Source organism: Peromyscus californicus, unplaced genomic scaffold, assembly GCF_007827085.1.
Source record: "Peromyscus californicus insignis strain IS unplaced genomic scaffold, ASM782708v3 Scaffold_1__1_contigs__length_55948999, whole genome shotgun sequence".
In the NCBI taxonomy this organism is placed as follows: domain Eukaryota; kingdom Metazoa; phylum Chordata; class Mammalia; order Rodentia; family Cricetidae; genus Peromyscus; species Peromyscus californicus.
The window spans coordinates 40,512,580-40,540,153 of NW_026294492.1; the positions used below are offsets into that span (position 1 = coordinate 40,512,580).

General features: G+C 38.7%; 1 protein-coding gene across 36 annotated transcripts in view; it reads right to left on the bottom strand.

The window, feature by feature from the left end:
* The window catches only part of Nrxn1 (neurexin 1), a 1,064,135-nt gene that overhangs the window by 316,764 nt on the left and 719,797 nt on the right, over window positions 1–27,574 (bottom strand). The window lies entirely within an intron of this gene.

The window sequence follows — 27,574 nt, forward strand, 5'->3', positions numbered from 1 at the left end:
CTTCCTGCCAGTTTTTAAGAAATGGGTTAGCAGGAAACATTGACTGGAGGCTTTAGAAGGCAGCAGAAACACATATCAACTTGTTTTCAAAACAAGGGCTGCGTGTGGATGTGACAGGGTCATACAGCACAGGAGAGCAGCCTGCCACAAATAGACTACATCAAACATTTATGGGGAAAGGGTCTCCTCACGTGTGACACAAGATAACTTATGAATTAGCAGCCATAAACCCCAGAAGTCATGTCAACAAATACACATAACACATCCCACCCAGGGACGTCAGATCTTAACATGTAGCATCTAGGGGCTATGAAATAACACAGCACCTATGAGGGTCCCTCACCCCCTTCATTCCCTCCAGGTGAATACTCATCCTACAGCATGGAGAATAATGCTATCCTCTCAGTCATGGGGGTTGAGATTGTACTATAGGATGAAGATGTCAGACAAGTTTACATAAGGAGAGTGTTTCAATACAGGGGAGTCCCATTTCACCGTTTTGCTACCATCTCTCTCACTGAACACAAGGAATCCCCTGAGGAAGAAGATTTGGAAGATATTTCAGAAGAAAAATGTGTAAGAGAGAAGAAAGGGGCTGGAGAGATGTCTCAGTGGTTATGAGCATTTGTTGCTCTTATGGAGGCCTCAGGTTCTAGTCCTAGAACCCGCATGATGGCTCATAACCATCTATAATTCCAGCTCCCAGGAATCCAATGCCCTCTTCTGACTTCTGCAAGCACCAGGCATGTATGTGATACATATGCATACATGCAGGCAAAACAACCGCCCCCCCCACACGAAATGAATAATCCAAGGGAGAGAGATGGGGGATGAACAGAGCTGTATTGTTGCATCTGAAAGTATTCATTCCTCTGTATTTCTAGCTAGTAGGGACACTGAACAGACAAAAATCACAAGTACAAGGCCTGCCTGAAACACAGACTCAATTCATACCTGGCCTGGACAACTAAGTAAGACCCAATCTTAGAAGAAAAGGACTGAGGAGTTTCAGTGGCGGAATTTCCACCCAGCAAATGCATAGCAATATGTTCAATCTCCAGTGAGAGAGAAAGGAGAGGGAGGGGAAGTGGGGAAAGGAGGGGAGGGGAGGGGAGGGGAGGGGAGGAGAAAGGAGTGGGAGGTAGGGTGAGAGAAAGAGAATGCCCATTGGTTGGAGTTAGAAGGTGAACCTTCCCACTAGCTCACGTGTTTAAATATTCAGTCCCCAGGTGGTAGTATCATTTTGGAAGGTTGTGGAACCTTTTGAATGTAGAGTTTTGCTAGAAGAAGTCAATCATTAGCTATGGGCTCTGACATTCCACAGCCTCCTTCCACTTCCTGTCTGCCGTCTGCACCATCAACAGCTGCTTCCGACTTTCGTGTCCCCCACCATAATGGGTTGTTGTAACCTTATACTCTGAGCCAAAGTAAACCCTTCCTTCCTTAAGCTGCTTTAGTCAGGTGTTTCGTCATAACACGAGAAAAGTAACTAATACACCTTTTATGTTCTCTATCCCCAGAAGTTTATTCACCCTAATATTACTAAGCAAGCACTGTGTGTAAGGTCTTTTGTTTTGTTTTATTTTTTATTTGTTTGTTTTCTGCTTGCTATTTGGGATTTATGAAGATTATTAAGGTGTTTTTTTTGTTTGAGCTATTTCAGTAAAGAATGTCAATAACAACGGAACATATGAGCAAGGGGCTACAGCAGCTACGTCATTGTTACTAGTATAGACAATTATTAATTTTCTCTTTTTATTTCCTTTGTTCTTCAATGCATATGAAATATTATTTCATACCAAATAAGGAATGTTCCAGACTAGAGATATCCTTTAACAAGGAAAAACAGAAAGCCTATCTGGGAATTTTGATGTTCTCTTTCAGAATTAACCAAATGAAGCCATGTTGCAAATAACATTGGCTTACATTTCCCGGTACATTGTTTCATATTTATTTATTTACCTACTTATTTATGTATTTATTTAATTGTTATTATTATATGTTGAGATAGGATTTTATTCAGGTTGGTTCCAAATTCCCACTTTTGCCTCCCGGGTGTTGGGATCATGGCCTGAGTTTTCACACCTGGCTGAATACAACCTTTTAAAAATCATTTTTGTGACAATTTCTTCATTCCTTTCACATAGAACAGAGTCTCCTATGTTATATTTGAGGAAGTTCAGTTATAAGAATTAACTTCTTTGCTAAAGCCACACATTTGGTTAAATGGCAAAGCTAGTTATAACCCGGCCTCTAGACCCCTGACCCAGGATGTGTGATTTTTTATTACAATACTGTTTATTTTTTTTCTTTTCTTCTTTTTTTCCTTTTCTTTTTCTTCTTTTTTCTTTTCTCTTTTATTTTTGTTTTGTTTGTTTGTTTGGTTGGTTGGTTTTATTTTGTTTTATTCTTGTTTGGCATGGTTTTTCAAGACACAGTTTCTCCGAGCAGCCTTGGCTGCCCTGGAACTTGCTCTGTAGAACAGGTTGAACTCGAACTCACAGAAATCTGCCTGCCTCTGGCTCTTGATTAAAGGCATGGGCCACCCCTGCCTGTGTATGCTACTGTTTCTATTACAAGACATCCAGGGAAAAGTTAACTGAATGTATCAATCTACCATACCAAAACCAGTGTCTCCTGTTCATAGTGACATTTTCACCTCACATCCATGCTTCCCTTCTGTCTTACAATGTTTGAACATATAAACTAATATTAGTGAGGTTACTTACCAAAGCTTTCTAACTATAAATGTTTATAAGTGCTTCATTATTGGCTCAAAGGTGTTCATCTAAATGTTTATACTTTCAGTGAAATAAATATAATATAGATATAATTATTCACGATTTGAATTTATCATGCAATTTGCTCTTTCTCAGTACACACTGAGACATGGACACTAACATTTTACCAGCTGGTCTTTCTTGTATGTGGTGACTTTTGGATGCTCTCGGTTTCACTAAAAGAAATGAACCTGGCGATTAGTTCTCCACTCTTTTTTCTGCCCTGTGTATACACCACAAGCACTGTACTGAGAGGAAACTCAACAGCACAATTTCGTAATAAAGGGAAGGTTTAGAATAAAGGCCACTCTTCTGCTCACCCCTATAGACCTGCTGGCTTCTTTTCTATAATTCTATTTTGTATGAAAATTGAAAAAAAACTTTTATATTCTTCAATCCCTCCTTCCACTCAGCTAGAAAATACTCCTCATAATCAAAAGCAGAGAGCCATCAGGCTGAAATTTCAAAGTCTACTTCATTAAGTATGTGTCTTTGCAAATTAAAAAACAGCATGCTTGCTACACCAGAGGAACTTAGAAATGATGAATGCAAATTCTAGTCTAGGGTGGACTGAGCTCAAATTCCACTTGTATCCTTTACTATGCACAGGACCCTGAGCTAAGAACTTACTCTATATTTAGGACTTCTTGTTTGATAAGATAGATGAGAACAGTAACGCTGTTTTCAGGAACTTCTGTAAGGATGCAAAGAGAGGGCACACAGGACCACCTTGGTGACCCACATTCTAGCATATGCTGAGAGTTCAGGGTGTGTGTGTGTGTGTGTGTGTGTTTGTGGATGTTCATGCATGCCTACACCCAAACCATAAGAAAATATAAAAAATAACATTGCGACAATGCTGGATAATTTTAATATAAGTACCTTGAGAAAATTAGGATTTACTTCAAATTTATTTTCAAACCAATTATCTTTTAATAAAGCGCTTTCTTGCATCGTGATTTTTATCATTTCATATTCTATTCCTTGGATTAGCACTGTTCTTCACATACATCTACCCTATTGTTGTTATTTACTTTCACTAATAGTGGACAATGGAAGTCACATTAAATTGCATCATATGGGAGTTTTTGTGAGCCACAGAATATTAGCTCACCACCATAAAGCATTTAGCATGGCCATATTAATAGCACAAGGCAAATATTCACTTGATTATTAAATAAATTACCTATAAAATAAATGAACTAGAAACTAGCTTTATTTTAAAATGTTTATTCTTATAACAACAGTGTATTTTAGAGAGATAGGAGCATATCATAATCACACTACCAAGCTTTATATTTACATAAAAGGGTATGGAGGAATGTACCACCTTAATTACTTATACATGTATCTAGGTACCCAGTACTAATACATCAGTGAGTGAGAACAGATGGATTTGCTGCAAATTGACCTTGGCATTCATCATCTCACTAAATGTATGGATGACTCAACTTTAAAGTGGTTCTGGGGAATCTCGTCACTTAACGCCTTTCAGCAATCTCTATTACTCACCCTAAATTCATTAACAAAGTTAGCACCATCAGATCCATATTCAGTAATGTCAACATACTTTGCACTAAAATAAATGTTTGCAAATATTATACATGGGTTTTGATTTATTTTTGTGTTGTCTGTGGTATTATAATAAACGTTTTCAGCTCTTATTGAACGCTATTACTTACATGAAGGACACTCTCTTCCCCCTGCTCTCTCTTAACAGCTGTCCCCTCCTGAAGCACTCCCATCTCAGACTCACTTTATTTCAGAAAGGCTAATATATTCCCCCAAATGTATTGAAACTCTTTGAAAAAGAAATTCAATCAGCATGCACAGGACTGTTTAACTAGTGGTTGCTCCAGATCCTTGCTACATACACAATAACATAATTAATTTCTGAAAAGATTAGCTTCTAATTCATAAGTACATGAATAAAAGGTTCTTGGTTGAAGGCCTATAATCCTGTAACCAACTTGAAAAATTCAGGCCATTATGTTTCCATTAAATGTAACAGCAGTACAAAGCTTTATCCAGAAAAAGTTCCAGGGATATCAGATGAAAATTAAAACGATAATAAATGACAGTTTTTATTCTTCCTATAGGCATGTTAATATGCCATTGCTTAATTTAAATTGGTTGAGCATTTTTAACATATGGGAGCTATTCTTTGGAGTAAAGGGCCTAGACATAAAAATTAATAAAAAAGACCACTATATATTACAAAAGAGTCTAAGAATAACTCTAAAGTTACTAAATTGTGAAACATACAACAATATTAATAATTAACACTAACATATAATTACTTTTCTTCATAAATGATTGCAAAAGTGTTCATGCTCACAGGAATTACATCATGAAATCAAAGCACTACTGGGTTTTCAATGTCTAATTTTTTTTTTAAGAATGAAAAACTTAGGCAAGATTATATTACATTAGAAAATAAAGATTCTAAGGTACACTTAAGACAATGGACAAATTCACTCCGTGTATATAAATAGACTGGAGAGTAAAAGAGGGTAATTGGACCTTTAGTAATGAAAAAGAGCAAGACTTAGGTAAGCGAAATTGTTAGCTACTGGCCCTAGATGCCTTACCAAAGTAAATAATTCCCTGTTAATGACACTCTTACTGGAGCAGCTCAGTGTCATAGTTAGGTTGGACAGAGGTATAAGGCTGTCATAAATGGAAAGTTGTATGTTCTATCAGAACCCTAAGTTATAAAATTAAGGGAAATTATTGAGCTTTAAGAAAATAAGTTGCTGAATTACATTAAATTGGATTTTTTTAACGCTCATGCACTGGAATTCCCTCACGTGGTCCTGCAGAGTGAGTATAAACACACATCTCAAATGCCAGTCGGAAACTTGGTCCCGAAATCAAAGCAAGGAATCTAGTAAGCCAGTCTATACAAGCTTCAGCTCCACTCTAAACAAGACACCATCTCAAGAGTAACCCATGGATCTATTATACCCTAAAACATTCTTTTAGGTATCACAGAGGAGCACACTTACACCATGGAAGTAAATGTTCATAAATGTCAAATTGTAAAATATATGTATACTACATTTGTGAACATATGCTTCTTTCAAAGGCTTCTTTCCATGACAGCCAGTTCAAACAAACATTTAGAGTATTTATTAGAAAATCCTTTTTATTAGACAAATGTTTTAAATTTCTTTATGACTTTATTGAAATGCATAATTACTATCTGAGATAAATGACTCCTGACTTCATAGACATCATGATAGCTTTCTGCCCTTTCATTTTCTTGATAGTTTTATTTGATGGAAACTTCTTACTGGGTAAGCACGCATCATTTTTATTTTGAGATGGTGTCACATTATATTTTGAGATAGAGTTGCCCTAAGTTGCTCAGGCTGTATTGAACTCACTCTGTGGACTACCCTGGCCTTGAACCTGTGACCTTGCTGTCTTAGCCTCCTGAGTAGCTACAATTACTGACCTGTGCTACCAAGCCTAGAGCAACCATATTTTCTTTTCAAAGTACTTGCTGTTTTCTTCTTGAACATGTTATTTAGACAATACCCCCTCTAGCAATACTTGTGTTCTACAGTTTAAACTGCCAAGTGAGACAAACTTTTTCCAAGATCAAATTCAGAGCCAAGGAACCTTTCAAGGGTCTTGGTCTTAACTATGTGACTGGGAATAAAAACAAGAAAGTGGTAGTCTTTTTGTCAATCAGATCAGGGAAATCCCATAAAATGATCTAGAACTAAAAATAAAATCAAGCAAAGTAATCATAAAACCAGTAACCCCGGGAACATCAAATGTTTATTTCTTCCTTTCTGAAATCAGGCTCCCTCAAGCAGTTAGTGAACTTTATTACAATGTCTCCAGCAGGTATTTCAGTAATCAATTTGCGTTAGAGCTATAAGCAACATGAATCGGGAGAGAAGAAATCACACCATCAGGTATTTAAGAAAAATATTATTTTTAAGAACATTAACTAAACCATGTAAGCTTCTAGCAAATTCTTAAAAATAATGAATCATCAGAAGTTTTTTGGTGGTACCCTTCCATTTCTTCATTTCAATCTTTAATTGTGAATGTTCAGAAAATTATGTTAAAATACAAATTGCCTAAGCAAAGCAGCCAAGTCTGAGATCATTTCAACCAGTAAATCAGATATTCACTCATCCATTTACTCATTTATTTAGCAGATGGTTAGGAGCTGCCATCTAAGTGCTGGGAATTCTGACTAAGTACTACTCTGCATGGGCAGCAAGTACTCTTCACCACTGAGCCATCTCTCCAGCCTTGAAAGAGACTTTTTGACATAATGCAGACATAGTAGCCCAAAGATGCTTATGGAGATAGAGAACACAAGGCAACGTGACAGAAAACTTCAAAAATAAAATAAATAAACATAAAAAAATGCACACTCATCAAAATTACTTAAACATTTACTGTGTACAAAGCACCACGCTGTGCTCTGATGGTGATGGAAAAGTATGTGCCATCATTATGAAATCTTTATCAACAGCCAATCAGATGGTGACACAATGAATTTCTTTTCTATTTCCATTCTTGGAGAGACAGTTTACATTGTATCACTTTCAATGTTAAATTCAGTAATAAGTACACATCTTTATTGATTTGGTCCCTTCCATGTTTATCTTAATATAAATTTAACATGTATCAATATCAGATTTGTCAACTTTTTATCTAATTATTAATCCTTTTGAAGATCCTTGATGATTAACCCATAGCCTACTATGTTAAGCAAAGGCTCTTTCTTAGGGCACCTTCAAATATTCTGCATATAAACCACCTTAAAGAATTCACTGGTCTCTCAAAAGAGCCCCAAATTCTTTTGGAGAAGGCATTACTTAACAGGGCTCTGGAAAGAGAAGAGCTAATTTGGGGGTCAGATTTTCAGAAAGAATAGAAAAGACACACAAAAAAATTCTAAGATATAGTAAGTAGATTCACTCAAATACATGGGAAATCATGTTTTGAAAAAGAAGAAATCCATGCTCTCTAAGGACAGTGTCTTATCACTGTCCCCTGAATTAAATCCCTAGATAAACACAGAATAAAGCCTCAGAGTTGGAGTCAGGACTATTCAAGGACAGCACTAAAAATGCTAGCATGTTATCCCATTAAAAATTCTACGAAATGCAAATTTCCATTAACTGGGAGTCAGATAACTTCAAAGACAGAAAAAATGTGATATTAATGTCCCAAGAAAGAGGTTGCATGTAAGAGAATCTTGATCATATTTTATGTATTTATCACAGAAGATTTCCTTCCAGTTTTATGATAAAGTAAACAAGTTCTCACTTTTTAGCATTAATTTACACTTAGGAGGGGAAAAATAACTGTAGCAGGCACATTAATAAAAGTAAAATAAAATATCTGTAACTCAGTTGGTTTATTCTCAGCTCATGCTCCGAAACAGCTTCTGAAGATTAGAAGAGGCATGAAACTCAACCCTCTGTGTGAAGTACCATCTACTTTCATAGGATAACTATAAGAAGCAGAGAACGGGGATGTTGGGCCACTTACTATTGGCATTTTTTATAAAATGCAAAATTCAGATACTGAAGTGTTTGGAAAAAAAAAACCCTCTTTATCCCGCGATAGTCAACAAAGGAAAGGAATTTTAAAAGTGCTAGGTTTTCTGTTGCTGTTGTTTAATGGTTTCTCTATGGAGATCTTTGCATTTCACCATCCATGTGAAGTGCAGGAGCATGTGTGGCAGGAGTTTTGAAGTTGGAATGACTGGAACGTTCTATTGCTAAATCAGACCTGAAGCAAGTCAAACTCAAACATGCCTTCTTTTGTATTAGGTCCTCAATGTTCTATTTTTCTAGACTAACTTACAAGACGGATCTACTCCTACCTCAGATTGTTTCTGATTTCAGAAGACCCTCAGTTTGCAACACGGGTCTTTAAAATCTAGAGTCTTTAAGAAATATCTATGAACACAGTTGAGAAGATATGCAGACCAAGGAGCAGAGGGCACTCAGGGGGTGAAGCAGGCTTCATACTTAAGCACTTGGATTTAGGGGCATTTGAAAATGCTGAATTCATTTAAAATTGGTTATTGTATTTAAATTAAGTTTGGATGCCATCTGTCTGTGAAGTGATTTAAATTAAGTTTTATGGCTCTTATGGAAAGAGGGGCCATTTCTAACCCAGTGTAGGAAGCTTACTGCCATCAATTACTAATTAGAATTAATTATTAAGGCTTCAATTCTCTTACTCCAATAGCCCACATCATTCATCAAAGATGACATGACTTTCTGTCCCTTCTTTAGAATACAGAGGCCATCACCAGATATGACTTTTGCAAGAATACTCCTGAAGTGGTGATTTTAGTCACGTGTGTAACAATAACACTAAAAGCGACACTTAAACAAGATAGAGCAGTGTTTCTGGAACAGCAGGCAGTATAAAAGTGCTGTGTGAATATTAACATATTCGAGCAAATTAGTTTGCACTCATTATCATAAGCAATTACTTACTGTTTAGATGCAGCTCACTTTAAATTGGCAAGCAATTTGCAAGAATTAAAACACGACATAGAAAGCTTTCTGAAATTTCAACAATATCCAAACACCTTGTACCAAACACAGTTACTCATGAAACGTATCTGGCAATAAGATAATAAGTGGGTGGTTCCATGGACTTTCCATGTAAGATAGTTTGTATACCATCAAAACAAAGTTTTCTGGGAAGTATTAATAAAGAGAAGGAGCTTAAGAAAATGGAAGGGCTTCAGTGGCTAAGAGTGGACTCCTCATTTGACTAAGTTCTGGTACTTTGAGAATCCATCACATGCTGAGTTATTGAGGGTTATGCTGTTTTCCCCTTACAAGAAATTTCTGATATCGTGAATGCTCTCTTCATTTCTGTCTGGAGCAGAGATGGCTGGTGTTTGCTGCTACACATTTCACTTGCTTTAGTAACAGAGCGCTCCAGAGTTAGTAGGGCAACGGTCCCGGTAGAACTTCCACTTCCCATTCTCCCATGGGGCAGGCTGAACGAGTTTCATGTGCTGTGGTGGTGGCCAATGATACATGGACAGAAATGCTAGATAATTCTCTCAGTTCGGTCCTGAAGTGACTGCACACTGCCTTGACACTGTTTAGTCCTTTCTTCTCAGGGGATGAGGCAACATTTTGGGTATTGGCAGCTTTCTTTTTCTTTCTTTTTTTTTTTTTTTTTTTTTGGTTTTTCGAGACAGGGTTTCTCTGTGTAGCTTTGCGCCTTTCCTGGAACTCACTTGGTAGCCCAGGCTGGCCTCGAACTCACAGAGATCCGCCTGGCTCTGCCTCCCGAGTGCTGGGATTAAAGGCGTGCGCCACCACCGCCCGGCGTATTGCAGCTTTCTAAACCATGACCATCAAAATGGACCCATTGCTGTTAGAAAAACCACTACATACTTTGGATAGACCTGTGTGTTTCTGGGTCTCATTTTTATAGTAAAAGTGCTTATATAGCTTTTAAAACAAAACAACAAAGCATCCCCCTGATGGTTTTCTTTATCCTCAATACAGCCAAGCAAGTTTGACAGGAGGGTTACAATGATCTCTTAGGCTCAAAAAAGAAATGGTATCCACACAGGTGAAATTATTTACCCATAATCACACAGTAACTGAAAATTTCCTATCAAAAGGGCTGCCAAGTTTTTCCCTCATTCTCCTATTCCTTTTCCCTTTCAAACACAACTCGTGTATTTGCAAAACAAAGTACAATGTGTGGTTTAAGAACCTGAAGCCTGAGAGGGCGGACTGGGGTACAGCTGATTACAGAGTACCTATTCAGCAACCTCCTAATGGTAAAGACTTTGAGACACAAGTCGCCCAGCATCTTTTCAGTTTCAGAACTTGGGGAAGTCTTTTCCAAGGAGCCAGCTTTTTTAAACCTAATCATCAAGAAAGATCTCCTAGTCTCCCTGCAAGTGTACACCAGGCAAACATTTAGCAAACAGGTGGCCTAGTAGTTATGTGATATGGACCACTTTATCTCTACCAACATCCTCCAGTATTTTCCCACTGGTTTATCCTGGGGCTTCTTAAAAACTCTCCAGCATTTTCCTTCAGAGATGCTGAGTTCAGTTTCTCTTTATAGTTCTTTTATTTTTTTCTTGCCTGTTTAACTCATTGAATGGAAGTTACATTTGATACTCATGACCCATTAATCATATTCTTGCCTCAAAATAAGCACCCGTAAGGAAGCACTTTTGTACAGGAAGGTCTTTCCTAATCTGAATTTCATTGTGAGAAAAAAAAAGAAAGAAAATTTTCCTTCTCCAAAGGATGTAGAGTGCCAAACTGGGAAGTTTAGTGGCCTTTTGTCCAGTGATACCTCATGAAATAATCAAAATGTTAAATAAAATTGTATAGAAATACTCTGTGGAACCTTTTACAAGAGAGAATGGCAAGAAATGTAATCCTGTGTATTGCCTCAGCAATTTAGTAGAGTTCTGCCCTGCTTTGATTTCATGTATCTTTGAGGACAGGCTGGTTGTGGGTCAGAACTTTAGATCATATGAGCTGACTACAGCTGGTGGAGTCTAAAATGGCAGCCAGGCAGACTGTCAGAAAATCTCTAACTTCATTGCATTCCCATTCACAAGATAAATTACACATCTCCAGAGTCTTAACAGTTGCCTTTCCCATGGCCATGACTGAAAACAAAAACAAAAACATAAATGGAGCAGAAAGAGATAAAATTACCCCCAAATCCATTCTCAGGTAAAACATACATTGCTTCTCTATATTAGACCGTTACTCAGCCTAGTATCTCTCTCTACCCTGGAGTGAGAAATTGAAATGCTAATTGATGTCTTGCTTCCCTTACTCTTACCCAAGAACTTTTTCATCATTGATCAGATGGTTCTCAGATCTGCCACTGTTTCCACAACTGGAGTGGAAAACTGGCCCCATTCACAGACAAAAAAATTAGACAGCAATGATTTGTAATGTAGAACAACGGTATTCTATTTCCATCTCCACACAACAGATACAAGTAGAGTGTATTCTTCATATGTTCTGTTCTTCTGGATTTAATGTAGAGAAAAGTTCTTCCTGTGTGGCCCAGGCTGGTCTCAAACTAACCATCCTCCTGCCTCAGCCTCCAAGTGCTTGGATTATCAGCATGCATTACCTTGCCCAATATATTATTTGTTTTTCCAAATAACTGTCTTGACAATGACAAAAATATGTTGTTCCTTGCTGGGTTTCTATCACCACACACTTCACAGATAGCCACAATTGATGTGGTAAACAAAATATGTAATACTAGAAAATATTTTGATGGGCCAGGTGGTGGTGGTGCACAACTTTAATCCCAGCACTTGGGAGGCAGAGCCAGGTGGATCTCTATGAGTTCAAGGCCAGCCTGGGCTACAGAAAGAGATCCAGGACGGGCAATAAAACTACACAGAGAAACCCTGTCTCAAAAACAAAGAAACAACAAAATTTGATGACTTTACTTTCATTAAATGTTTTAGAATTGAGTATCTCTGTACTATACATACAACAAAACATATTACTGGGAAATTAGCTAAGTATTGTGCCTCAAATTAAAAAAATCCATGTTACCAACTGTTTATTAATGTCTTGAATGAAATATAGTTTAGAGAACATGAATACAATACTATAAATTAAACATACTTTTATTTTTATAAAATAAAAGTAAGTATTAAACAAAACAAAACAAAACTCCCTTAGCTGACTTTTTTTTTCCAATATTAAATTTGGAAGCCGTAAAAGTTTCAATATTCTGTTTACATTCTCACATGTAACTTTGGAGCAAATTTTTGCACATATTTAAGTAACTATATACATTTATACACTTTTCTTTCAAGCTTAGCATGCATGTACTAAAAACTGATATGGAAACTAAGCTGTCTATGCATATATATGTATAATAAAAGCATGTATATCAAGAAATAAAATATCCTGTTCTCCTCTGAGACGGGGGAGATTTTCATAAGTCAGTACCACACTGGGAGTCAATAACCAAACAAACAGGGTGAAAGTCAGGGACTCCCCTTTTGTTTGAAGAACGTCCCAAAGGAATTCTACTGGAATTCAGTAAACTATTACAAAACAAAACAAGCAATATCTAACCCGAACTGGGAGCTCACTTATTTTTATGCAAGTAAGTATTTAAAAATATCAATAAAAAGGGAACATTTAAAAAAGGAAAAAAGTAAGGTATACCTCTCCTCCCACAAAGATGCTATCATTTTTCCCAAACACCAAATTTGTGGATATTTTCAAGCATTTTTATTTTCCTGCCATTTATTCTTTGTAAGCACTACTTATTTTTTTTTAAGATTTATTTATTTATTATGTATACAGCATGTATGACTGCAGGCCAGAAGAGGGCACCAGATCTCATTACAGATGGTTGTGAGCCACCATGTGGTTGCTGGGAATTGAACTCAAGACCTCTGGAAGAGCAGTCAGTGCTCTTAACCTCTGAGCCATCTCTCCAGCCCGCAATACTTATTTTCATCATGCATCTGCCATATCTTTATCTATTTGGACCACCATTTTCCTCCTTGTACTGTGTTACAACTTGGAAAGTATAAATTCCTAAGTCAGCAGACAGCTTCTCTTCTACTCCAGTCAATGCCATCACAAGGCTCCTACTCTAACCCTTCCTGGACAGCATATGTGGAACAGACTCAGCTGGAGATGACAGCTTCCATTGTAACATTACAGGGCGCTCATACTCACAAAAATCTGTTTGGAGATTTTGGAGGCCATAAGGAGCTAATAACAGGCCAGAATAAGTGGATAGAAAAAATAAACACAATAGCAATATCCCCTCCTCATTTGGTACCAAACAGTTATCAAGTTTAAAAGAAGTTATAAGCCCTTTAGTAACTTCAGCTCATGCTCACTCCAAATAATATTCAGCATGTCAAAAGAAAATTCCTATTAAGACATATAACAGTCATATTAAATCCAAATGAACTGAAGTAGATTAAGTTAATTGGAGAAATTACATATTCAGCTCTGAATTTTGGCAAGATTATCCTGACTTCTATATAGAAATGGGATGAAAGGGAAGGTATTGAGGCAAGGAGACCCTTCAAAAGGTTAAATTTAGTAAAAGAATAAATTATACTGACATAAACTAATATCCTTTAATAGAAGTTGGCAGATACAGAATCATAATGTAAAGAAAAGAAACTAGAAGTTACACCTAGGTTTTGAAAGGAGTGGATGCTGTGCCTGTCAGATAGGAAATGTCTGAAAAGGAAATGCTTCAGGTATATGATAAGCCCATGTTGGAATTTAGCCACTTGAATCTCTGCAGGTCTATAAAACTTCAACGCTGCAGAGGGCCAGGAAGATGCCACAGCTTTATTCTGCTGAGTAAGCAAGAATGCAAATTAGAAGTTATGTTCAAATGAAAATATTGTCAAGATTTTTTCCTTAAATAGCTGTGGCAAGACCATAAGTCAGAACCACATCTACCTTGTATCACATCTTTTTTATAATGGTCCCCAAATGTAATACCGAGCATTTAATATAACATTCCTATGAAGCTCGAGTGAACTGGTCATATCAGTCATCTGAACATGTGATTTGCACTGTTCTCTTTCTTCCAGGAACTGAAGAGATTGTTTGATGGAAAAGGATTTACTGTTTTAGATGGTCCTGCATGTCTTTTGTTTTCTTGCTGTCTAGATGTCAGGCTGACGGATGAAAGCTTAGTTGATTTCCTTTTTCTAGCCATCTAGGCTTGTTCTAACTCCGTGCTGCATGCAGAACACTTCAAACTGAGGGTGCGTTGGCTTGCTCACTATGCTCCATATGTAAGAATAAGAGCAAAGGCAATGAGACTTGCAAGCTTCAGCTCAGGTCCCTTCTTTTATGGATGGAATTATCTGTATTGCAGCATTCAGTAATGGGGGAGAAAAGGGGGTATGGAATTGTTATGGCTGAAAAATATGGTCAATGCTTGATCAGCTCAGCTGCCCACAGCATAAAACATTCTAATCTGAAAACCTTTCCTTACAGAACAAGTCAGTTGTATAGCAGTTTCCTCTGAATTAAACATTCCCTCCATGAGGGAAGGGGCCGTTCATGAGACTCCAGAGGAAAACCACAGGTCCTATGTCTGAAAAGCAAAGCCCTTGAAGATCTGGAATGCTCCTTTTCAGCTTATTAGAGAAAACAGCTACTACTAGGGAAGGAGATACTGGGCCACTCGGCCACAAAGAGGAGACCTCTTGGACCGGCTGACCTGTCTGCAACTTGTGCACAGAGCTCCAGAGTCTCCATGCTGGATTGAGCTTTTTAGTAGGACAGCTGCTTTTCAGTCATCTCTGAACTTATAAGAAACTTGTTACCCATGCACCTTAGTAAACGCAACAGAAACTCATTGGTTCACCCCAGTTGAACTTTGGTACAATCGTTACTTGGGTCTGTCTCTGTTCTCCCCTGCCCCCTCCCCTACACTGTGTGTGTGTGTGTGTGTGTGTGTGTGTGTGTGTGTGTGTGTGTGTGTGTGTGTGTGTGTGTGTATGCTCTTCCCAGGAAAAGTCTCTCAACAAAGAGTCTACATAATAACCAATTTCTGATGTAGTTAGAACTCTTAGTCTAACTCTAGAACATAGTGGATATGGTTACTAGTGGCAAGTACGATGCCTACTGTTGGCATTCTGGCCCGCTCCTTGGGGACCCACCCAGCTTCCTGACATCATCTTATGTAAAGCCCCCTTTCTCTCTATTCCCATGAGGAGTGAACCTCCTCTCCTCCCTCCCTTCCCTTCTCCTTTCTCCCCAATAAAACTTTCCACATGGATGCCGTGTTTACATGGTGTGAGTAACTTTCCATTGCTACATGTCATCCTCCAATACATCTGCAGGGCATGTTTCCCTCACCTGTGGGGCACCCGCCAAGGACGCTCACATGCCATTTCATAACATTGGTGCTGTGTGAGTCAGCAGGCCCTCCCGGTACTTTCTCCTATCCGCTGGAGGTCTGAGAAATGCTGGGACCCTGTACCTCCCAACACCATCACTTTTCCAACTGGAGGATTGCTGGGACCCTTCACCCTAGCGGTAAGCCCTTCCCTTCTGGCCATTGTCCATGAATGAGGATTCATATCTCTACCGAGGTTTCTCGTCTTTTGCCCAGTTTGAAAGTCTCAGTACCGGGCGACCACACGTCTCAGGCTCTGCCCTTAGGCATCTGTTCCCACGTGAAAACGTACATAGTAGCTTGCCTCCACTCACCCCACAGCATCTGGATCTTGGGATGACAATCCACTGACTAGCCTGTGTTGTCATTGGTACTCACTGACCCTCTCGGATACTGGAGTTCAGTCTGTTGGACCTTCTTCTTCACTCATGGAAACAGGTCTACCACTAAACCCATCTGTTCCGGTTGTGTTACACACTAACAGGCTCCCGCACAGGCCCAACCCTCCTGCCAGACTCATGCCAAGGCCAATCCACAGGGGTCCTCCAGATATGCCAGCCCCTGCACCAGTTCTGAGCATGCCAACCACCAACCAAGGCCGCCAACCAGGTGAACACTGGCAGGTTAACTTCACCCATATGCCCACTCATAAAAACTCTGTTATCTCCTAACTTGTTGACACTTTTTACAGAGTGGATAAAGGCATTTCCCACCTCCAGAGAAATAGCAGATGTGATGGCTCATATATTCCTAAAGTCAACATCATCCAGCCTGGGCTACAGACTGAGTTCCAGGAAAGGTACAAAGCTACACAGAGAAATCCTGTCTCAAAAAAAAGAACACATCATCCCTCAATTCACTGCTGGTACCATCTCTCCCATCTCTCCAGGCTCAAGTGGGCACTTACCTAGCAACTGGTTTTCCAAAATGTCCCAATAAAGGGCATCTCATGTCTCACTCATTCACCCTTGTTTCTCTCAAGAAATTCTCTCATTCATACATCCTCTTCTGTACAACCAGGGCACTTCCCTTTTCCATTATTTCTGGCAGTTATCACTCTTCCTATAGCTAGCCCCACTCATGAGGCCAATGATAACACTCTATTTTTTTTCTCCTAACAACCTGCCTTCCCAGCTCCCTCAATGGGTCTCCAGGATGACAGCTGACTAAATACTTCTTCATTCACACCTCCCACTGTGTGTGACCCAGTCTCCCAACTTCGCCCTCCCCACTTTGCTCCCAAATCAGCAGGAAGCAGTCTCAAAAATACAGTGCCCTCATCCCCACCCCCACTTGCTATCCATAACTCGCCTTTTAATAATAATCAAAAACAGAGGAATGTTGGCATTCTGGTGCACTCTTTGGGGACCTGCCCAGTGTCCTGACATCTTATGTAAAGCCCCCCTTAAGGGAAAACTGCTCCCCCTGCTCTCTTTCTCTCTATTCACATGAGATGTGCCCTCTTCTCCCCCCTCCTCTTTTTCCCTTTTCCCTTCCCCCAATAAAACTTTCCACATGGATGCCATGTCTGCATGGTATGAGTAACTTTCTACCACTCCACACCACTGTCCACCACATCTGCATGGCATGTCTCCCTCACCCACGGGCACGTTGGTCCAACAGGCCAAGACCTCCTGCATGCCGTTTCATAACACTTACAGACAAAACAGAAGGGAAATTCTGCTCTATCAGCTGTGCCTAACACTTTGACATTGAGATGTAATGTTGTCTACAAATGTTTTGGGCATTTGCAGATATCCTGGGACATACGAAGCTTATGGGAGACAGGTTGGACATGCCTACATTTAAACACTTTAATTTTACACACTGAAAAAAATTATTCCAGCAACTCGAATTTTGTGATTATAAGGTATTTGCTAGTTTTTCATATATTGTAACATGAAATCTGAAACTCCATGGTGGCGACAATGGAACCATTGCACAGCTAGACCGGTATTAGCTGGTTTCGAAGGATGTTCATCAGGGAACCCTCCCTCATAGACTTTGAACCCAATGTGGAAGTGTCTGGAGTTTGTTGAGACCAATTAAGGCAGAGCTATTTCCTCTTGGTCAAAACAATGGAATCTGAACTCTATCTATAGCTTAGTGGAGATCTGATATTATGTGCTACATCCAGCTTGGCCTGTCAATCACTAGGCTAGGAGTGATCTGGCCTAGAAATCTGATTCACTTGAAGTCATGCTAATAAGTGAGGGCTATGAACTAGCTAACCCCTCAGTTAGACAGTGAATGATTCCTTTCCAGGTGTTGGCAGAGAGTCTATCAGGCAGCACTTTGGACCCTGTACTATATGCCTTGCCTGAACTTTCTGAGTACTAACTCAGAACATCATAACTTTTCCTTTTCTTTCTTTGCTATCTCTTTTTCTTTGTGTTAGAAATAAGTTCAGGTTTCAAAGAAAGAGACTACCACTCCAATTAAATACCTCAAGGCAAAACTTCACTCTTAATCAAGGGGGTACATTTCTCACCAAAGCAGAAAAATAAACCATGGTAACAGGAAGTGCACTTGGTTTTTATTGTGGTGTAGAAGACAACTGTGTCTTTTCAACAGTGACTGGAGTCTGACTTCAGAGCCTTTTGAGATTGACTCATTTAAAAAGAATAGGTGTACTAGAAATGAGAATGTAAGGGTCCAGCCACTGTAACCCAAGAATGAAGCAGAGCCTTTATGTAAGCAAGAGTTTAAGGAATGGGTGGGTATAAGGAGGGTTAAAACATTTGCTTAGAAGTCTGACAAGGTGGGGCAGATAGAATTGAATTCATTGTCATAAACACAGTGTTTGATAGAAAAGATTCATCTTTAATGTTTCTTCATTTGAGAACTGGCTGAAGACCAGTCCCATGTCACTGTGTTATTGGACACTATGGTTCCTCATTCGTTCTCTGGACACCCTTCTTTCCCCCAACACACACACTGGCTACCATGTAGCTGTTTGCCAACCTCCACTAGAAAAGGTATGACTTTCTTTGTTTTTTTTTCTCCATCACCCTTATCTTTGGAGCTGCTAAGATTTATAGCTTGCCTGTCTTATTTTTTTTCTCTCAAACTCTGATAAAATTACCCTTGAGTTTCCTTCTGAGTCATTTTTTAAATTGCTTATTAGTAAGGCTATTATACAAAAAGGGGCCCCCAGTTGCTCTGGTAACATATGACACCTAATGTGGGGTTTGCCAAATTACCCTGGGAACAGAAACACCTACCAGTGCCCAATTTGTACGAACATCAGGGCATCCCATTGCAAGACATAGAAAACCATCAAGATTGGTTTGAAAAGTTTCAATTCATGTTGGACACATGACCTTAGAGTAGGGGATCAAGAGACACAGAAAGGAGCGATGAGCAATTGCTCTCTACCATGCATGACAAACACCTACAGTAAAAGAAGGTCAAGGTTCTGTGGGGGTCTGTGGGTGTTATTTTATTTATTTGTTTGTTTATCGCTGTTTGGAAAGAAGCACATTTTCAGTAAGATCAGTCATACCTAATTTAGTGAAATAAAGTTTGCCCAAAGACAATACCCAATCAGTACTAATCCAGGATGTAGGAGGAACCAAAGGATGGCAGTTGAAATCATATCTTAAGAACAGATTTCAGCAAGACACAATAATCAGAAATCAAGACATTCAAAATCCTCATTCTCAAGCTGGGCAGTGGTGGCGCACGCCTTTAATCCCAGCACTCGGGAAGCAGAGGCAGGAGGATCTCTGTGAGTTCTAGGCCAGCCTGGTCTACAAAGTGAGTTCCAGGAAAGGCGCAAAACTACAGAGAAACCCTGTCTCGAAAAACCAAAAAAAAAAAAAAAAATCCTCATTCTCCTTTCCTATTGCTCCGTAGTCCCCCCAAAGCACAGATTCAGTTTTCAGCAGATTAAACTGGGGACCTGTGAGAGCCAAAATTATATTTTAAGTCTTAATTACAGTGCCTAAGAGCTCCATAAAACAAAAATGCCTCTGATCTGCAAGCCCCTTACCCAAGGATGAATAATTCCTGAAATGATGGAGGCTATTGTTTATGGGAGATAACAAGCCACATGTTTTCATTCCCCTAAACAAGTTTGCTCAACCCATCTGCACCGGATGCTTGATCACATGTGGGCAGGAGGTTCACAGGCCAGAAATAGGTCAGGATGTACACTTGCCCCTGATAGGAAACATGATGAATTATGGGTTTTGCTCCTGCAAAATTTAATTCAGGGCCATGTTCTGGGAACCCAGGTATGGCCCTGGCCAGAGCCCATCTACCTGGCCAGTATTTAGTTAATGCTTGCTTTATATTTGACTTTAAACTGTGGTAGGGGTCTTATTCTCTACCAGTGGGAATAATAGACTCAAGCGGGATCATATGCTTAATAAATTTTATATTGCACCTGTCTTTTCCATTGAAAAGAGAAAGAACTCTCAAAAAGATGATGGGATCCATGGAGTCTTGGCGGCATCCCTGCCCCCAAATCCAGTTGATTTCAGCCAAGTCTAATTCAACTATTAACTCTTTTTTTTTCTAATTTGTCAAGCTTTAATCATTGAAATCCTAGAAACCACCCACATTCTGAAGGCCCTGAAAACAGAATGTAAACATTCCCCAGATAGTAAGAGATGTGACATATCCATTTCCTTAAGCCAACTGAGGCCCTGCAAATGACATTCACCAACTCTCAAAATGTTGAATGATTTTTTTCTCAGATTTTGCTTACCAAATTTATGCAATGAGGTAAGCCCCCAAGGTAAGCCCAAAGAAGTCCATTTTTCCAGCAGTTAAATTGAAAGGTTACAAAATGAAAGCTCCCCTCTGACTCCTTTGAAAGCAGCAAGATTACTTTCTAGCCAAAGGAACAGGAAGCCAGCACAGAATAAAGTGCCTGTTCAAAACATGGGAAACATGCTGAAGTCCAGAAATCCCTCCAGACGTACGTTACATTCCAACAAACACTGATGGAATAGTAAACCTCAGGTTATTTCCTAAGACAATTCACATGTCAAATATGAAGGCAAACAAAAATCATACAGTAAATTGTTCCGGGAAATTTCTTTAATTTTTGAAAAGATGTTTGCATTACAAATTATGTAGAAGTACAAGATTCTGTTTTTTCTTGAATTGAACCCTGCACCTCTCTTAGTAGAGCCCTGTCTGTGCTCTGAGTGCATTCAGACATTCTTCTTGTTTTTGTTGGGAGTAGAAACTTGATTGCAACTGAACACAATTACAAAGCCATAATCCCACACAGAGCACCAAACCTTGATCAGGGAAATGTGGATCTTGTCCTAATTCATTGCTCTGTGACTTTGCCAAAGTTGTTAAAACTCTCCAATAATCCTCATTTTCATCTCCTGAAATACAGTTGTTGCTGTTCCAGGAAATCTCTCTGCTCATTTGCAACTCTATTCTCTGAGTTAAAATATCACTCCACTAAAACTGGCACTAAGCTTGAACTTGAGCCCAGAGTTACACTGAGCATGAAGTAGGGAGTTATATTTACTCGTGAGGCACTGGAGCTGAAAACATGCTGTGACTGCTTTGGCTGGATGTATATTTCTTTCTTATTTGACTTTATGTAATAATAGTACAAAAACATTTCTATACTTTATGGTTCTGAAATGATGTGGTAGGAGTTGTTTTTATCTAATGCAGTAATTCTTTCTATACTTATAATGAACTAAGACATAAATACAGAGAAAATTATAATGTACTGGCTGAACATCAAAGCAGTTAATGCTTTTTAATTCCTGGAATCATATACGTTACATGGCTGATTTTGCAACTCCACCCAAAACCAATACAATACAAAACTCATAGAAATGATTCTTTAAAGTGAGACACGGGTTCAATCAGACCTACTCATGTAATTATGGAGGTCTTCCTAGTCTAAAATCTGTAATTACTGTAGTTATACTAGAAGAGGTTGGGTTAAATGTTATTAAGCAAAAACCACCCTGGCTGATTTGTTTTGTGAATACATGTTAAGATAATTCCTACTTAGAAGAACAGACTCATTCCAAGCTAGAATTATTTTGAACCTTGGTAGGTTCTATTGTTACAAATATGACTCAGATCCCGAAAAGGATTCATTACCCTATTCTAGCAGTCAAATTAAGTCATGAAAATAGGAGGGAAAGTCAAAGAAGTAATATGCTCTGCAGATGTAACTGGAGGTATCATAGTCTCTACTTTTCTAGATGAAAAAGATTAGGTAACAATGGAGTACTCTAAAGCTTAGTAAATCTTACTTACAGATAGATAATCATGCACAGCTTTAACAAGGCCACAGCTATTTCTTTGTTAATGTTCCTGTGTTTGGGGTGTTGAACAAAACATTACAACATTCTTATAAATATCCAGTTGGATCATTAATAGCATTTATTTTTCCATTAATAGTTTCTTTTGAATACCATTGGACCATTCTAAAGCAAAGTAGAAAACAATTCTTTTATGGGTTACACCATACATGTTAAGTGAATTTTATCATATTGCCTTTCCTTTTAAGCACTGATTGGGGTCTCACCATCTTGGAAAGAACGTTGTTGGTACAGAGAAAGCACACATACAGCAGATGCCCTGTCCACGTTATAAGGAAGAATACTTATCTCTTCAGTGATTTATTTATCAGGTCTAAGACTTGTCCATTGGTAGTTTCACACAACTGTCCCATAATCAAAAATGAAAAGTAATGCACTTACTAGAAGATGATGTCACATTCACAATTAACAAATAAATATACTTAGGGTGGTCCACTATAATTCTACTCTCTGAGGAGTCCACATGAAAAAAAGGCATTGTATACTGGTAATTTCTAGGTTTTCAAAGATACTGACAATGCTGACTGGAATCATTAATGTGTCAAGTATAACAGACTTAATTATAGTTTGTAACTAAATAATTACTTTTTCAGAAATTGTGAAAGATATAAAAATATAAAGCAGGGACTGTAGGCTGATAAGGAGCTTTCAATTAATTTGATATTTGAGAATGAAAGCAAAGACATATAAAATGAGGAATAAAGAAAGGGATAAAAGCAGTAGTATTAGACTGAAGAATTAGAGCCTTCTGGTATAGACGAGTTTCTAAATGGTCTTATTAAATAAAAAACATGGAGCCAAATATCAGGGTGAAAGCCTTAGAGAGATCAGGGAAATAGGGAAAGCCACCAGCTAACCTTACCTCACCAACTCTGCTGCTTCCAAATGCAAGTTACTTCCTGTCTACCCACCTCAATATGCCTTGCTGTTCTGTCATCTGATTTGCTCTCTCTGTCCAGCTACATCACTTCCTCTTCCTACACAGCTCTGTCACTTCCTGGCTGTCTGTACAGACCTCCAGACCTCCGTAGTTAACTAGTGTTGAACTTAAGGCATGTGCCACCATACTTGGCTGTTTCCAGTGTGGCCTTGAACACACAGAGATCCTGCCTGCTAAATGTTAGGATTATGGGTGTGTGCTACCGCTGCCTGACTCCTCTGTTTACTTATAATGGCTGGCCTTTTTCCTCTGATCTCCAGGCAAGCTTTATTTATTAAAGTACAAATAAAATATCACCACATTCTAGACTCCTCTGAGTTGTCTGAGCTGCATCCTTCACACCCAATGTAGCAATGTCTGTTGTTTAATGGGGACTGGCTAATTTCCAACGTCAGCACAGTTTAGTATCACTCTATTGATTGGTGATTTGGTTGGGGATCCTATAGATTAGGTCTGGTCTAGAGGTTGCTCTTTGGTTTGGAGACCATTTAGCAAGTGGCATTATATGTAATCAATGGATTGTTATTGCTTTCATCTTTTGCAAGTTCAAGATCATAAGACCCCACTCTGTCGAATTAAATAGTCAACTTGCAATATTCTTTCAATGCATCAAAATAGCTCGTGTGGAAAGTAGTCAGTGTCTGAAGTAGTGAACAACAGTGAGAACTGGGAGTTGGTCAGTTAAGACTATAATATAGGCGCTTAAATTAGTTTTCCCATAAGATTAAGATTATATTTTTCTCTGAAAAAGAGATGAAAACACCTCTTAGCAATCATGAGAAAGAAACAAAGAAAATCAGCCACACTAGAATGCACACACACACACACACACACACACACACACACACACACACACACACACAGAAATACAGCAGTTAACATTTTTGAAGAGACATTAGGTCTCTACAGACACAGTAACATTTCACATCCAAGGAAACTAGCCACTCCATTCTTCAAAAATTTTAAAAAGAAAAAGAATTTTCAAAACAAGACCCAAGAACAGATAAATTACTAAGCAATAATTTAAAAAGAAGATAAATTATAAACAGGTGCATACAAGGAAGAAATAGTATTACTACCAACAAGAGTATACAGCTAACAGCACACCAAAACACCAGCAAAAATAGTTAATTAATGAAAATGTTAATGAGAAGAGAATTTGTGTGTTCAAGCACATATACACACAAAAAAAAATTCTGTGAGTATACAGTAAAGTGGAGAATCAACTTTGCAGGCTAGTTATAATTCAGATTTTGTAACAGATTTTCAGTATGCTGTGCCTAAGGCTGAGAGAACACTGGATTCATTTTTGTAAATATTACCTTCTAGATTCTAGACTCAAGAGCCTCTGGCAGAACATGAGAGGAAGCTTACAGGTCATTTTCATATCTAGACTACACATCTTTTTCTTTGGAACAACACTACTACGAGAGCAGCAGTTTATTCAATTGTTTTTGAAATTTAGTTAAGATGTTGGATATTCTCAGGAACCTTTTTTTTAAATTAACAAAAATAAAATGAAAACAAAATATAATAATCATACTAAACAAAGTAATATCTATATTACATATAAGATATATGTACATGTGTTAGAGAAAACCAAATTTCAAGATTAATGTTGTAGAAAATCTCAAGAAGTCTTCTTTGCACACTAACTCATATCTCCTTCAAAATTTGCAATACTAATTTTCCCCATATTTGATATGAATGGGTTTAGTATGATCATCCAATAATATAGGAACTTCTCTACTCCTGTGATATATGCCCAGAAAAGGCTAAGGTACCAGTTCTAGATTTTTTTATAATGAAAATCATTTTGCTTTTTAAATGAAAAGAATGGAATAAGGAAAGGAAACAGTAGAAAGTAAAATGTTCTTGGATCTGAACTGCAAAGCTTCAAAACAAGCCACTCCTTGTTAACACACATTCAGTCCAGAGACGAGAAGGAGCAACTTTTTCCTGTGTGAAGTTAAAACTCTCTTTCCACATGTTGGAAGAACAGCATTTCGAGATCCTAATCTAGAAGTTTCCTAGAGAGTGGACTGACTCCACATGGTTGACCCCTTCAGTCAAAGCCCCATTACAAAGGTCTACAGAAGGTTTGCTGCATTAAACCATAAACTCCTGGTTTCAAGACAGAATATCCAAGACTGGTTTTGATATAATTTATTAAAATTCGACCCAATGGCACTAATCAAAGTAAAATAGAAATTAAAAACAGGATATAACACTATTCTCCTGGTTCTGATTTACTTTATTTTAAAGACAGACCATTGCCATTATTAAAATAGAAGCCAGAACAATACATTCTTACAGAAATCTGTATTTAAACCTTAAGGTGTTGATGGAAGGTCCTAATAAAATGTGAAACAATCATTTGTTTCCAAAAAAAAGTTCTTTTTTCCCCCTCTTATAAAAACAGAGATAATTATTGGATGCAGATCAGCTAAGGCTACCTTCGCAGTCAATCTCCTCACTCCTCTCATTCACACACATGAAACATTTGACTCATAGACTATGGAAACTAGCATTTATATTTAGAAATAATTTCTCTTTTTTAAAGGATGCCTATCCTTATGTTATCAAATGCAAAAGAGGGCAAGTTAACCTTCCAAAAAAAATTCAAGTAAACAGAAGTTTGGGTGTCAATTTTGAGCTCATTTCCGTTTTTATAAGAACCACTCTAAGAGGACACATTGGACCAATGTAACGGGAAGAAGGTAGAAACACACCCTGTGCTTAGCGTCACATGAAGATAAAGGAGACTAAGCAAGTCAGGGCTCCAGATTGACATCACCTACAATAGCAATACATTCTAGAAAAACGAACGAAGAGCTCGGTGTGGGAGTGGTAGTTCAAGTAGGAGGGTGAGAGAATAGGAACGAGCAAGTTAGGGTGACCTCTGCCCCCTTCCCCTCTTTTTGTCTTTCCATGTTATAGCCTTCCTTTACATATCCTTCCCTGGCATTGATGAGCACACTGGGAAGGTTGGTTTCTAGCTGACTGGCACTACAGGATACACCTGGCATGTAAGAAAGCACCATGGCGACAGACTACAATGGTCTATCTGCATCAAAATTACTTGGTTAAAGGAGTGTTGAAAACTAATTGCTGTTGCTCATTGTAGAGAAGCACAGGGACACTTGGCTTAATCTCTGTATGCAGACAGCACAGCTATCTAGGGAATTAATTACTTGCTTTGTGCACACCTTATGATCATGTCTCCTAAAAGAACTCCCAGAGCAATGTTTGGTATAGGCCCACTGCTAGTGTGTTGCAGAGTCTCATGTGCTCTGGGAAACTGTCAGAAAAAGAGAAGGAATAATTAGTTGTTTCTCTGTTTGACTAGAGGGGGGAAAACTGAGTAGAGCAGACAGGAGAGGCAGTTTAAACATAAAAACAAACAAATCTTGTCTTGGTCTCTGCCTTTGGCCAGTGGTGAATGACTTTCTTGTTGTCTCTGATTCTGCATTTCAAAGTACATGATGTTCTTATTTTCATCAGAAATAACATGGTAAATCATTGGGTATGCACTTACAAAAGAAACTGGAAGGACCAGGAGTGTTCCAAGCTCCGTGTTTACGTCCGTCCCCAAAGTTAGGAAGCAGCACTCACAATATTAACAGTACAATGGAGAGCTGACCACGGGATGCTCTAGTTGGCCCCAGAGTTGAAAGTAGAATGCAATAAAATATCAGAATTTTATCCTTTTGGGGAAGACAAAGATGCTTGTGATTTGGGCGCCCACAAGATATTAAAGGAAATGCAAGAAAAGGCACTACCCTGGATATGTGAAATCCACTTTAAGGGTAGGGTAAATTAGGAGTAATTGTTATGTAAAGGACCATTGGGTAGGTGAGAACAGAGGCTGCCAAGCCTGCTACCCAGAATGAGAGCCCTAGACCCTAATGGTGATGGGAGAGTATCAACTCCACAAAGTTGTCCTCTGACCTACATATGTTCTCTGTGGCCCATGTACACACACACACACACACACACACACACACACACACACACACACACACACACACACACACACACACATGCTATGTAAATAAACAAATGGCATGAAACATAGACTTAAAATTAATTTAAAAAAATACCACATTTAGCAGAAATCCAGATGTAGAAGGGATAGATTCTGTCAGGGCTGAGCTGGCCTTTAAAAGTTGAGTTGGTTTAGAATCAAAGCCAAGAGGCCCATTATGACTGAAAATTGCATGGATCTATCATTTTGGAAGCATCTATCTCTGGTTCTGAAGGATACAAATACAACCTCCCTTATTCTTATGGTCCTGAGGTTTAGCATTCCACCTAAGAGCTCTCGGCAGAACATTTGCTGAACTAATTAGTCAGTGGGACGGCTTGTCCTTCCCTACCCTCCTAACTCCATCTTTAAGAGGACACTGTAGAAAACAGCTAGGGAGTTCAGGGTATAGCCTGTGGCTGTGGAGTGTAATTGAGTTCACAGATTCAGAGTCAACCCCTTCACTTAGACTTCATTAGACTGGGTTCCCAGGATCCCAAGGGGTGATTCCTTCCTACTCTCAATCCCTGTGGCATGCAGCACCCAGACAATGTCTGTGGTGTAACTGCAACATTCAAATGAAATGCTGTCTCTC